The sequence below is a fragment of the Diadema setosum genome, chromosome 12 (genome assembly GCF_964275005.1).
Source record: "Diadema setosum chromosome 12, eeDiaSeto1, whole genome shotgun sequence".
Lineage (NCBI taxonomy): Eukaryota > Metazoa > Echinodermata > Echinoidea > Diadematoida > Diadematidae > Diadema > Diadema setosum.
Genome location: NC_092696.1, coordinates 22,793,357 through 22,809,045, shown reverse-complemented (window position 1 = coordinate 22,809,045; position 15,689 = coordinate 22,793,357).

The window sequence follows — 15,689 nt, the reverse complement described above, 5'->3', positions numbered from 1 at the left end:
TCTGTTATTATACGGGCTAGGCCAATACCTGGTAACAATTGGACAAACATGATCACTGAACGAGTTTGAAATCTTTGTTCTGTTCTTCCATGGCTAAGCTCATTGTAGGAGTGTTCTGATACGGGAGAACTTCTCCGCTTTTAAAATCAAATGGCAAATGATAATGAATAATGGCAAGATGTTATGCACTCAACCTCGCTGAAGTCAAATCCAAAGGGACCTAACAAAATCCTTTGACTGCAGCAAATTTCTAACTGACGCAATAGAATGAGCATGTTTGTATCCATGCATGGTAGAATTTTTCTTTGATTCAGCCAATTTTTTTTTTTTTCGACTTGTGTGAGGTTAACCTAGGTGATGTTGACTGTATCTAGCACAATCAATTGATTAAATTGTATTCTCTACAATGTTAGAATCTGAGTGACTGATAATTCACGGTGCTTGTGGAAATGTATTACTTCAGGGAACCACAAAAGCTGGGCAGGGATGGGATGGGATGCATGCCTTTGGGCTCTCCGACGATATGTCAGAAATGGCTCCCATGCGTAATTAAAGTCCAATGTAGATATTCCTCTCAAAGTACTCTCATGTAATATGACAGGTGACGACTTTTGCTTTGGAGATGTACAGAATCTTCCAACCTTGGGATATCAGATGTTATAGCCTCCCTCCTAGTGGCTCCATAGCATATTTGAAATCCTCTGGATGACTTATTCTTTATGCTCCCTCTCATACCAGCCACCTCCTACATTGCCCAACGATTTTGAATATGACAGTTTGAACTTTCACACCATCTAATGGCGCTAGCACACAAACATATCTCACAGAGTAATCATACCTTGTGCAGAGAACTATAAATTTCAGAATTTCCATGACCGAACCACACAACTGCATTTACTTGTAGGTATGTACAACCGTATGAACAACCAACCCTGATTATGTTGTATGCCTTCTTTGTTTGTTTCATTTATAGTTTATCGCAGGGTGTATAATTTGTGTAATATGCATTGTTTTCATTTATGAGATTTTTATTGTGTGTTGTCTCATTGCTGTTTGCCCTTTTCAGCTACCGTAAAATGAGGAATGTTTGCGTGCATTTTAATTTTGCGAATTTTGTGAATTTCGCGAGCGCCCTTGCCCAAGATTCGCGAAATTAAAATGCACGCGAAATTTCTTGTCTACACTTTATGCATTGAACGCCAGTGGCAATTCGCGAAAATTTCATGCCACAAAAAAGGCCGTCGGCTCCAATTCGTGAAAATTTCATGCCGCGAATATATCATGTTTTACAGTATGTATGAAAATGACACAGACACCAATACATCCAATCAAGTCAAAATTAAATCAAATGGAATCATGTAGCTCTGAAGGCATACTTACTTCTTTCTCCCTCTTCCTCATTAGTGTCATTTTGTTTCCCACTGACAGGATTCAATTGCAAGTGGTCAGTGAAGGATACCACGATGCCTTGTTACTGCTGATTTTTAGTGATGAACATCCAGTGTTTACCCCACCCATAATGCCCATCTATACCCTCTACGCTCCTCCCATTTCTATTATTGCCCCCCTTTATGCAATATAACTTAATACTGTGCATGAGGGAAGTAATTGATGTGTACAGTCTCAAAGTGTTTCTCATTGGAATGAAAGTCGTGACCTCAGAAGTTGAGGAGGGTTGTAAATTGTGTACATAAGTATTTTGTGAGAGATAATTTCCTGTGGATTTGAAATTTCAGACACAAATCAGCTTTTGTTACTGATCACTTTGAAGTAAACCCGTATGATATCCCCTGTGATGGGTAAGACCCACTAACTCTGTAAAGAATCCACATGGAAAAGTTGCGCAAAATAAATGACCACCGATGGTGACAATATTGACGATAAGTGGTGTAGTGGGGCGGTTTAGCTCGAAAATTCAAAGGAATTGTGCATTTTGTGATACAAGCACCAAATTTGGCACACATGTACACTAACATGTTGCAAACATTTTTTGATATTGGGCCACTCGAAATTCTGTCTTTATGTCCGCCATATTGGATTTCAAAATGGCCGCCATTTGAAATTTACATTTGCGATTATCTCTGTGTCTAATGCTGCTTTTGACTCGATTCTGGTGTCTAAATGTATGTTTTTGGGGGGCAAGGAATCCAATGGTAACAATCTGCATTGCGTATTTTCACCAATGGGCCGCCATGTTGGATTTCAAAATGGCCGCCATTTGAAATCTACATTTGCGATTATCTCTGGGTCTAATGCTGCTATTGACTCGATTCTGGTGTCTAAATGTATGTTTTGGGGGGCAAGGAATCCAATGGTAACAATCTGCATTGCGTATTTTCACCAATGGGCCGCCATGTTGGATTTCAAAATGGCCGCCATTTGAAATCTACATTTGCGATTATCTCTGGGTCTAATGCTGCTATTGACTCGATTCTGGTGTCTAAATGTACGTTTTTTGTTGTTGTTTTCTTTTTTTTGGGGGGGGGTAAGGAATCCAATGGTAACAATCTGCATTGCGTGTTTCACCAATGGGCCCGCCATATTGGATTTCAAAATGGCCGCCATTTGAAATCTACATTTGCGATTATCTCTGGGTCTAATGCTGCTATTGACTCGATTCTGGTGTCTAAATGTATGTTTTGGGGGGCAAGGAATCCAATGGTAACAATTTATATTACGTATTTTCACCAAATGGGCCGCCATATTGGATTTCAAAATGGCTGCTTTTATACATGGCCGCTTCCCGATCTACATTTGTCGTTATCTTTGGATCTAATGACTTGATTCTGGTGGTGGTGGTGGTGGTAGTAGTACTTGTAGGTGTAGTGGTAGCTGTAGTGGCAGTGATGATGCCAGAAATGTTACATTGTGTCATTCCAGGTTCATCGTGATGCATGCATGCCTGTAGACTGACGGTGCTGGTTTTAATTCAAGACAGTTCCACCATGTCCAAGAGGTTCACACTAGCTCATGCTGAGCGAACTTCACCGTCAACATCACCGCACCTCACCACAACTGACTGCAGGTTGTGCCTCATATGTCAAGAAGACAAGATGGAGACACTCACCAAACCTGACCAATCAGAGAGGAAAGACATTGGTAGTGGGTACAGTTCACTCGCATAGAACTTGATCAAATTCAGTGAACTTTGAGAGCTTCGCAAGATCATTTCAGTTGGAAAGACTCGATGATGGTCATGGCATTGAAGCTGCGATGGTTGCACACGGTGCACAATATCACCAGACGTGCAGGCTACAGTACAACAACACCAAAAGAGAGCACTCAAGAAAGAAGGGCAGAGCGATGAGGAACAATCTTTATGGAAATGCGCCAGGGCACATTCACGTTCATTGAGTACAGAGACGGTCCCAGAAACTTGTTTGTCTTGTTTGTCTGCTGTTTGCGGTCTACAGTATTGGTTCCCATCCTGGAATTCTTCGATCACACGAGCAACCTCCGGTTCCGCAACCATCCAGCGACGAAGGGCACTAGGGCTGTCAGTGAGCCCAACTGCGCCACCGTCTCCTTTGATGCAGGCATTATTCTGCTCATGTGCCTGGTCAATCGGAATGGAAGAAAACACCCTCTGTGTTTTCTGAACTGTGAAGTGGCCTTCACTGAATTTCCTGGCTACATCTGGGTGTTTGGTAGTGAGTTTTGCCATGTCCTTTAGGTGCACTGGTATCCACCTAGCACAGGTGGGACCAGCTCTGTCAGAGCATCGAGGTACATCATCAACGATCCCTGCCTGAGAGAACGCACATACACTAGAACCAATAGTTCTAGTTCTAGCACAGTTGCCCAGTAGCGAAACTGGGTGATGTTGTCTCGTCTCTGGCGACACCGGTCTTCAAACGCATGAAGGTCCTGTGCGTCCCTGGTTTCTCCCAGACAGTAGTGGTTGTAGGCATGGTGTTGCAGGATGTACAGTGCTGTTGCAGTCACTTGATGTGCTCTTCTTGTGCGCAAGACATGAAATGCTCGCAGGAATGAGTCTGCTGTCCCTGCTGTCACGATCGTAATCTCAGTTTGCACAAGTGCTTGCACCCAATCACTCCCTTGCAGTCAGTCCCCCAGTGTTTTCAGTGCCGCCATCTCTATGTGGAGACCACCAAATATCACCACTATGTGGTCTTCACCATAACTCTCTGGCCACTTCCACTGTATCTGCTGGCCAAAGCAAACAGTAGCTGATCAAAGGTGACCACTGGTGTCTGTCCAGGATTCAGTTGTTCTACAGCATTTTTCACATCCATTGAATGCCGGATCATGGCCACAATGTGGGCACTTTCCAGGAAGAGCGGAAGCAGCGACATGGGGCAGATGACTCGAGAATCTGGTGGCTGTTGGCTGGCATTAAATGCAGCCGAAGATGACGAGAGAGAGAGATGCTCAGGCCAACGTGTGACAGTCTGTCGTCCAATTCCTTCTTGCGTGTATGAGCATGAAACATCATCCCTATGTATGTTGGAAGTGGGGTCTCCTGTGCAACACTGTGCTTGACACAGGGGGATGATGTGGTGCCACGTGTTCACATGTGTTTGACGCTGTTGAACTTCAGTATCTGGGCTGCGGTAAGTGCTGCAGGGTTAGTGTCTGCGGTCTGGTCCTTGATGCTGGGTTCCTCTAGGATCATGCTGACTAGGGCAAGCAGCAACGGTGGCACAGATTCTTCTTGACATCCTTCAGGGAATCCTGTGAAGGGCTTGGCTTCTCCAAACATGTGATGGCGAACAATGTGTGCAGCACGGGCAAGATGGACTGCATCACTATCACTGTCCAGCTCGCAGGCTTTGTCAAGTGCAGCACCGAGACAATGTTGCAGCTTTCCAAAGACTGTTAGCCCCAGTAGGTTATCCACAGTAGAAACACGTTTCTTGGACCTTCTCTGTACTCGATGAACATGAATGTACCCTGGTGCGTTTGCATAAAGATTGTTCCTCATCGCTCTGCCCTTCTTTCTTGAGTGCTCACTTTTGTGCCCTCTGTAGTTTGGTGTTGTTGTACTGGAGCCTGCACGTCTGGTGATATTGTGCACCGTGTTCAACCTTCGCAGCTTCGATGCCATGACCATCATTGAGTCTTTCCAAGTGAATGATCCTGGAAGCTCTCAAAGTTCATTGAATTTGATCAAGTTCTATGCGAGTGAACTTTACCCACTACCAATGTCTTTCCTCTTTGATTGATCAGGTTTGATCAGTGTCGCCATTTTGTCTTCTTGACATATGAGGCATAATTTCCAGTCAGTTGTGGTGAGTTGCGGTGATGTTGATGGTGAAGTTCGCTCAGCATGAGCTAATCTGAACCTCTTTGACAAAAACAAAAAACCAGCACTGTCAGTCTATAGGCATGCATACATCACAATGAACCTGGAATGACACAATGTAATACTTCTGTTATTATCACCGCCACTACAGCTACCACTACAACTACCGCCACCACCACCACCAAAATCAGTCATTAGATCCTAAGATAACGACAAATGTAGATCGAGTAGCAGCCATTTTGAAATCCAACATGACGGCCCATTGGTGACAATACGCAATGCAGATTGTTACCATTGGATTCCTTGCCCCCTAAAACATACATTTCGACACCAGGATCGAGTCAATAGCAGCATTAGACCCAGAGATAATTGCAAATGTAGATGTCAAATGGCGGCCATTTTAAAATCCAATATGGCGGCCCATTGGTGAAAATACGAAATGCAAATCATTACCATTTGATTCCTTGCCCCACCCCCCCCAAAAAAAAAACAAAACAGACATTTAGACACCAGAATCGAGTCAATAGCAGCATTAGACCCAGAGATAATCGCAAATGTAGATTTCAAATGGCGGCCATTTTGAAATCCAACATGGCGGCCCATTGGTGAAAATATGCAATGCAGATTGTTACCATTGGATTCCTTGCCCCCCAAAACATACATTTAGACACCAGAATCGAGTCAATAGCAGCATAGACCCAGAGATAATCGCAAATGTAGATTTCAAATGGCGGCCATTTTGAAATCCAATATGGCGGCCCATTGGTGAAAACACGCAATGCAGATTGTTACCATTGGATTCCTTGCCCCCCAAAACATACATTTAGACACCAGAATCGAGTCAATAGCACCATTAGACCCAGAGATAGTCGCAAATGTAGATTTCAAATGGCGGCCATTTTGAAATCCAATATGGCGGACATAAAGAGAGAATTCCAAGTGGCCCAATATCTGAAAATGTTTGCAATATGTTAATGTACATTTGTGCCAAATTTGGTGCTTGTATCACAAAATGCACAATAGGTTTGCTAAGCTGCCCCACTAGTGTCAAAGATTGTCTCATGTTCATAACCATGATATTCAGGTGATTGGGCATGTTTGAGAGGAATTGCATGTTGTGATTGGGATAAAAGAATTGGAGGTGTTTATTGTGTGTTGACAAAGATGGATTTATATCTATGGGGAAGACGATGTGTGGCTGAGATTGCTTTAAGTGTAGATAGTGAATACCAGAATCAATATAAAAGCTAGGGCTTAGCTCTCCATGAGATATTACACTCAGATTTTAGCAAAATTTTGTGGTGGAGGGCAGATATCCCATCTCATCCTAAAGTGATACATTTGAATATAAAAACATGCTATCAACCTCAGCTAAGGGATGGTAGTGCAACATGCTTTTTGCACTACCATCAGAGATTATACTTTCAAGAGTTGGGCAAGTATTGGGATGATACGACCAGGTACAGAAAATACACACTAATTCACACTCACGTCACTCACTCACATACATACATACATACATACATACATACATTCACGCATACATACATGCACATACACAACTACATACATACATACACACATACATACACACACAGACAGATAGACACACACATTTGTTTAGGCTGTGGGAAGTTCAGTGATTTTTCTTTAACATGGTACAACTTTAGCTTGTTTCAACCTGTGTATGTGGGCTTCAGTGTGCTTGACTGTGTTTAATGTATGCATGCATGTGTGTGTGTGTGTGTGTGTGTGTGTAGAGGTGATTGTGCACTGCTGCACATAGAGGGAGTATCTATACTTGTAACAAGCAATGTGCATGGTATATAATGTACGACTGAAACACAGGACAAGCACAAATCTCACTGCAGATATTGTAAAAAGAAACATATTTGCACCTGTGATTTAATGAATTCTTAAAGTTACACACCTCACACACAGTTTGTATGACATGCTTGCAATAATGCACAAATTTGACTAAAATGACAACAGTCCAGTGCTGCATATAGTGCAATTATTGTTCATACATTGTACATTGTGCTAAACCTACTTGCATATCTATGCCTCTTTATACTGTAATAAAGCCCAGTCATATGATTTTGGTTGCTAATCATTCAGATGTATAGTAATAGTAATTTCAAGACAAGTCCTTAGTATACTATTACTCTGACAAGTGCAACATCGGTTCTTTCGCAATGGGTATTAAAATGTACCAGGTATGTGCATATGGATATATGCTAAATTTACTATTCCATGCTAGCACAATACAAGATGCTCAGACTCTTACAACAGTCATCCAAGAACATCTATTTCCACAAATGCCACCTTTACCTGATGATATCAGTAGGTAGGGGACAAGCAAGCGTGAATAACGATATGGGCTGATAACAAATCACTCTTCCAATATGTGCAGGTATACAGATGGTGTGTTGAACATTTACCCAAGAGATCAATGTGGCACATTATAACAAGGGTTTCCAAATCTTCTCTCAATATTTTCCAGAAAGGTCAATGATCGGTACGAGATTGGGTTCCTATTCCTTGCTGCTTACACAACTACGAATGTTAAATGGCCCTTTGAAATCCACCAAATTTCTCCTCCCGCAACCTAACTACCGTAATGTGAGCATTTATAGCTTTGACTGTAGTGCATCTGTATCAACTAGAGTCACCCCCACATACACACAACCTGATGCATGGAAATCAGCGTTTGACTGTCTTCTTTAGCGAGAAGCAACACTACAGGTATATATGACATTGAACTTATCATTTTCTTAGAGTTTCAAATGATGATATCTGCTCTTTTTTTCTATTTCATCTTACATGTGCCTGCTTCAAAATACACATTTTCCACACAAATTTGGTTTTAGATAGTGTTTCGCTTACAATCAACTAACGTGGCTATCATTTATATCCATGAGCATTTTTCTACAAACAATACATACATATTGTATTTCGTGGACATGGGATTGAAAGTGCTCTTGTAAAGCATACATACTTGCATCAAGCTATGATATACAACCTCAGCAGACAAGTGACTCCATATAGTATGATCACAGCAAATATGATCTACAGTGTACCAGTCTCTGACCAGTTATACAATACGGTACATGTATTCACCACACTTGTGATGATCACATGACCATCCATGACTTGATCACATGACCATCCATGATTTGATCACACGACCATTCATATGACTTGACCTCAAGAGTTGGTTTTCACTGAAATCACTGCTGTATGTTTAACCATCTTTTTTAATCATACCGTTCTCTACAATTTACACTGTAGTATGACACACTGATTTGTATTGGATTGCGCTGTATTGAATTCTGCATAGTCTTGAATATACAACCCTGTATCTTATATGCTGTATGCTGCACTGCAAGCCTGAATATGATTTGAACAAAACCTCTTCGGATATTAAACACTGTAGAGGATTTCTGTATACTTAGTGACCACACATGCGAAAGAATCGATTGAAAAGAACGTGAGACAATTATTCTAGGATTTCAAATATTGGAATGAAATGTTTGTTACGGAAGAGTCATTGCACTTACACTACACTGTTTTGATGCAATTGTATCAGTCAAGCAGCTCCAGTAGGCTTCTACAAATTTGTAGAAATGAAATAGAAAAAGTTTGAATGGCCATTTATGGCAATGAAGTTAAATACTTGCATATAACTTTCCTCATAGCGTGCTTAGACATACAGTGAAATTCAAGGATGACACTCTACACTATCAAGCAAGCAAGTTGTTGTTTGAAGTCATGCATTTATCTGGAATCCTGACACAAGTTCACTTATTAACAGATACCGTATCATACCAGTGTCAACCCTAAGCATTTTGTACCCCATTACATATTCAGCTAGTGCCAAAGTGCTGATCCTCCAAATCCAGAATTATTAGGAGACTAAAAATTGATAAATAGAACATCAGTACTCGGCTCTAGCAAATGGTTCCATAAAAGGAGTAAAATTTGAATGTTCAAAGATTACCCCCCACTAATGAAAACAATCATGCATACAAAACACAATTAACCAATTCATACACCTAGACGATGACTGTACGACAATTTGCCTGGGTACCGTAAAAACAGAAATTTTCACATGCATGAAACTTTCCAGACTTTTGGGAGGAGCAAAGATTCGATGAAGTAAGATGCAAGCGAAAGGTTTTGACCACACAACATATTGAATGCCAGTGGCAGTTCGTGATGTTTCATGCCGCAAATGTTTCAGAATCTGGTTTTACAGTACACACACATGTGGCGCTTTGCTACGCGCTTGTGAACACAAACCTGGCACTCCGTCATAGGCAAGTAAATATAGCTGCCGGTTACGTAATTTGCACACCACACGCTAATGTGAAATGTGAACAGGCCTGACACACTTTTTGCTGACCCCATCCAAAGCACAGCCTCGCTTCATACTTTGAGTCAGATAAAACATCCTCTTCAATCAATTTCATCTGCAATGCTGTCATTTTGGGAGGAGTCTAGTCACCAAATATGGCGACTGAAGTTTCTCAACATTTTCTTCTCAGTCCTGGAAATTCATTCTTGATGAGAGAATATAAAGTAAAAAATATTTCGGCAATGCCACTCAACCGCAACGAATGTAAACGAGTTAGGAAAAAAATGTGTTTTATGAAATGCATACATTACATAGCATTTTCCTCCATGTAACCAGTATAATATACAGTCAAACCCACCAGTAGTGGCCACCCAAGGGAGACGAAAAAAAGTGTCTGTTGTAGATGGTTCCATGACATCTGCTCTTGCGACAATTGCTTAGCATGCAGACATTTCATGGGAGCAATTGTCGCAGGAGCAAATGTCATGGAACCACCTATCCATGAAATATCTGCATGCTAAGCCAAACATAATTTCTACCCACAGACATAATCCTAACCCTTATCCTAATCCACACATCAAACTACACCCTAACCCAAACCCTAAGTCCTCGGAAAAATAGGTCCTGAGCAACTGTCGCAGCAGATATTGCGTCACCGATATAGACAGGTGGCCACTATAGACAAGTTTGACTGTACCATATATGCATGTAATATAAGTATGCCACCACTTCATACAATGCTCTTTAAATCACTAAAAATCTGTATGAAGCCTTCATTTCTATGTTCAACAGTGACAGATAAAAATACCAGTGTTTTAACACAGTGCGATGATTTGTTTAAACCTATAAACAAGAAAATAGAAATTCAGAGAAAAGAGACGATGTATTCACCTGTTATTTGATTACTGAATCAATGACAATTGCAGCAAATGATATCCAAGGTGAGCATATAGAGACATTATAACTCAAACTATGGACAAACAATCACCCAAATGATGTCAAAACCAAACCCAATATATAACCAGCACCAAAGGAAATAAACTCAAGCACCAGTATCAACAGTTGTGTTGTTTTTCAGGTTTTGGTTTCAAAACATTTATCAGCCATGTCAATTAATAGATCGACAGAGACTTCCATTTTTCTTATCATCTTTCATTTTAAAATTTTGCCCCAAGAAATCTACAAATTGCCCTCTTTGCATAACCTGCAAAACATCATGTACATACAATGTATATACAGCCAATATTGCCTAAGCTAACTTCACAAAGGTCGAAAAACTGGCTATATGGAAGTAGAATTTCACCCTGGATGGACATAAACATGTGTTGATTCTATTGCCTAAAAGAAAGGATATCCCAAGTTCTCTTTGGATTATACTTAGGTAAAGTGGACTGTATACATTAGTATGCTTTTAAACATTAACATGTTTACACTAATTTGTAATGAGTACTGATCATATATCATTTAACACTGTTATTCACCAGCTTGCCTCCAGTTGGTACACACCCAATATTGTACACTACACTGTGCGCACTACGGTCAAACTCTGCTCTCGGACAAATAAAAATTTGAATTCAATTTGCAATCAAATGCATAGCTTTTGCTGGCAAAATAATAACCAGTCCTTTCTTTCCTAACTTTATTTCTCAAAGTTACATACATTTTCTTCCTTTTTTTTTTTCAAAATTAATTAATGATGCTACAGCCAAGTACCTGTAGAAACTGGTACTCTACATCAGCTAGCAAGGCACTGGACATTGATAGGTAAAATTTTGGAGGGTGGCATTTCACAAGATCCATGATAATGGTCATCATGTCATCGGTTCTAATAAAATTTTGGAGGGTGGCATTTCACAAGATCCATGATAATGGTCATCATGTCATCGGTTCTAATTTGCATATCTCATGAAATCACAATACACACTGCACTTTATAGAGAGGTAAATGACTCCCATCTATACAATAATGTCCAATCTGTGTAACTACATGACTTGGTGTATTTCCAACAAAATACAGAACATTTATTGTGGTTTGGTGCTCGGAGGTTAATTGCCTGGATACGGTTAAAGTCATTTTCATCTAATTACAGCCGTGTACACATTGTAACAAGATTGTATCTCAACAATGACTGCACCATTCCTAACCAAAGAAGCCGTCTTTGGTGTCTGACGGGAAAACTTCAATTTTTTTGCACAAAGCTGTGATTTATTTCTTCCTCTTCCTCGTGAAAGGAGAGAAAGTGTCTAATAAATGCAATCAATCATTATGATACTTGTACCTAGGCCTAAAAGCGAGAGAATTGCACAATACCTGATAAATAGCAGACATTCTATAACATGAACTCAAATGTCTGTCAACTTTAATGGGCTTTCATGGTGATGGGTTACAATGGAATCAAAGACAGAATGGACAGCTACAGGGCAGAGAAAACAGAACATAATTGCACAAATAATGCCAAGATGCTAGCATCTGCTCATTTCAATGTTCTTGAAAATGCTTCAATGATCAAAATATAAAAAAAATGATATAAATGCGTGGCTAGTTGTTCAGTGGATATGGTCTTCAGCTTTCAACTAGTAGGTTTGTGTTTGAGTCTTAACCAGTACTGACACCCCCATGATGGAACAGATGTGTCATCCATGCTGTCCAGGTCACTCTGAACAAGCCAAGCTTACACTGAAGAGGCCACTTTCGGTATAATCATACATAATATCGCATCTACAATATTGTATCAATCCACCCCCATCCCGACAAAAAAGAAAAAAAAAAGTCACACACTTGTTAAACATAAATGAATTAAACATTAAAAAGTATTGTACAAGGCCGGTGGTTAATGACAGTGTATGACTAGAAAACAAATCTTGACAAGAAAGTTAATATACAATTGTACATGGATGAAAACAGTTGCTGAAATAATGGCAAATGATTACAAATGACATATTACTCTAGGATGACACCCTCGAAAATGGAAGGTTCCCTGGAAACAGATAGGAATATTTATTTCTTTTATTTCTTTTCTTTTGGGGGGGGGGGGAAGGTTACCTCAGACAGGTAATAGGCAGCTTTAGATTTTCGTGACGGGAACATTCAGAGGGGAAAAAACATGTTCTGAGCATGCGCAAAATTGCTTATCAAACTCGATCTGGTTATAGCTTGCGTCGTCAGAGTTTTCACTGTGCGTTCTGGGCTATTTTCGTCCGCTCAATTCATGACATAGAGAACTACTTGACGCACCAATCATAATGGGGGGCGCCATTTTATTTTTTACAGGTTGCGTCTCTGCGTAATTTTAAAGCTACTTTTCAGCACGACGCACGGAGAGAGGAGAATGTCCAACACACTCATCTATGTAGACCACAGAAATGTGGGAAATGGAATGGTGCAAAGTGGAACAAAAGTAGAGATAATATTTACTTTTTTGACATTATCACTTCACAAAGTCAGCTGCTATTAATTTGACTCTTAATCACTCCTTGAAATAATAGCTACCATTGTCCCTATCTGTTGCACACACATTTCATTGATCTGGTAACTTCAGTTATGTAAAGTACACAAAGGCAACTGAAAACTGGGCAAAAGCTAGCAACACATCTGCTATACAGGCCCGCATATTTGGCACGGCTTGTATAATGATCACTCATGCAATCACATCACCACACATTCTCACGTTTTGAGTTTGTAGAAGCAAGGTATCTAGTCTGCACACTTTTAAATTACGCATTTATACCTACTCATGCTTTTGTGAGTGCAGGATACAAACAGTACACAGCTGAGCATGTGATAACATAATCATGTATGTTACATGTGCAACTGCACATGCACCTTTTCAATGTATCCCTCAACAGGGATACACTGAAGTTTAACACTTTAGTATGTTACATGGGGTAGGGGGAAATCCTGATATTTTGTGTGAATGTACGTGGCATGTGCAGTGACAGGGTCTGCTTCTAATAACTCATTGAGGACGGGCTGATATTGCTACAACACATATTTTCATAGACACTTGCCCGAGTATACTCGGGACTCGTCTTCAACGGGTTAAGGACCTTGGAAGCTCTCTGGAACAATCTTTGCCTTATTTTTAATCATTTATTTATCATTCATATTTTTTGATAAGACAAAACTCCCACAGACTTGCCATACCAGTGGTTGACGAGGATTTATCTTTTTTGTTTGAATTTAGTTTTATATTTTAGAAAGGTAGCTGAGCGGGAAAAAGCTAAATTCTAAACAGGCGAAAAATACATCTGAAGTGAGAGACATTAGCTAGGCAAGGAGATTTTACACACACACACACATGCACGCACACACACAAATGGTCTCAAGGTGGGAAATCTCCCACCAAAAATGGAAAAGTTGGAGTCTCTGGTAGTGCACAACGCCTACATCACATGCTGAAAGCATGAAGTTCTTTTTTTTTTTTGGCAGGTGTTCAGGACCTGCTGAATGGTCCTGGGAAGCTCTAAGGTTCTTGAAGATCTGTGGTTCTGGTTTTGTATTATTCTTCCAACATTTGCAGATACATCCAGGACATTTGTGAGTTTCTTTCTTTCTTTCTTTCTTTCTTTCTTTCTTTTCAGCACAGCATCAATTTTTGGCATAGGGTCTTGAATGCAGCACACTATTTAGGATGTCACACAAAAATTTTGGCATCTTGCTGCGATACTCGTAACAACCCTCATGGACCATCCGCCAGAATGTAACTTATACTGTGTCTGTATCATCATCAGTAAAGCAACTGGCCAAGAGATTTAATACCTTTATGAAGAGTGCAAATAAAACAAACACAAAAACAAATACAACACATCACAGCCATAATTCCGGCAAATGTTTTCATATTACAATACACACGTGCCATTACATTACATACAAAAGTAATCAACTTTTCGAAACTCTCTACTGGTGTAGGTGCATACTGGCAAGTGTTTAGTTTGGTGGGGAGGCCTCTAATTGTGATATCAACAAATGCTTTCACAATTATCTTTGGCCTGATTTGAGAATAAAGACAATAACTAGAAGAAAAAAGTTCGCAACTATTACACAATCCTCTTATCATATTCATCAATGGATAAATACTGGTTTAAAAACAGCTGACATAGAATTGCTCAGCTTTCTTGGGTATTCATTTTGTGTATGTACACGTACAAGCTTTGCGTGCCTTCATGAAACTGTGGAAATGTCACTAAGTATACATGTTGAGATCGATATCTGCTTCAGGCTTTACTTTAATAGTCTTACTACTGAATGAAACCTGGTATGTTGGTTTGAGGATGCTGTATCACTGTAGCCCTTTTTACACTTGTGTTTCTGAACCCCGGACTTTCTCTGACCCAGGACTATCGTTAGTCCCGTACCAATTTTTTCAGCTTTTTACACTGGCCAATTAGTCCCGTACTATCTCTTGTCCGGGGCTAAGGAGAAAAACTGACCTTTTTACACTCGTATTTCTTAGCCCCGGACTTTCCAAACCACATGAATATTCATGATTACGCTGTGCACTGTACACGTACACGCACGCACCGGCAGTACTTGATTACCTCGTTTCTGATTGGTCAGTGGGGGTCGGACTTCGTCTCCTTCGCTTAGCCCCGAATTATTTTTTCGTTCTGTTTACACTCACTTGCTTGGCACCGCAATTGCGGTGCTAACCCTGCTATTTTGCAGGGCCAGATAGTACGGGATTATCAGTGGGGCTAGCCCACTTTGGCAAAAACGAGTGTAAACAGAAAGTGGGCTAAGGATAGTCCCGTACCAACGGTGGGGTTAAGGCCCCCCCCCCCCCCCTTAGCCCCACCGTTGGTACGGGACTAAGCAAAAATTTACAAGTGTAAAAAGCCCTTATCTAGATTACATCCTATGTTTCGAGTAACAGGTGTAAGACATTTTGCACATTTGAAGTCTCTGTAAAGGGGCTTTGCAATTTCTATCGGGAGGTATCAGTGCTGTGGAGACACCCAATATTAAATGCCACTTTCTACAGCAATGGGTGAATATTTACACTTTTGACTTAAAATGTCACCTGACTATCCTCCATGTATGTGAACTGTAATCAGAAGGCCAACATGG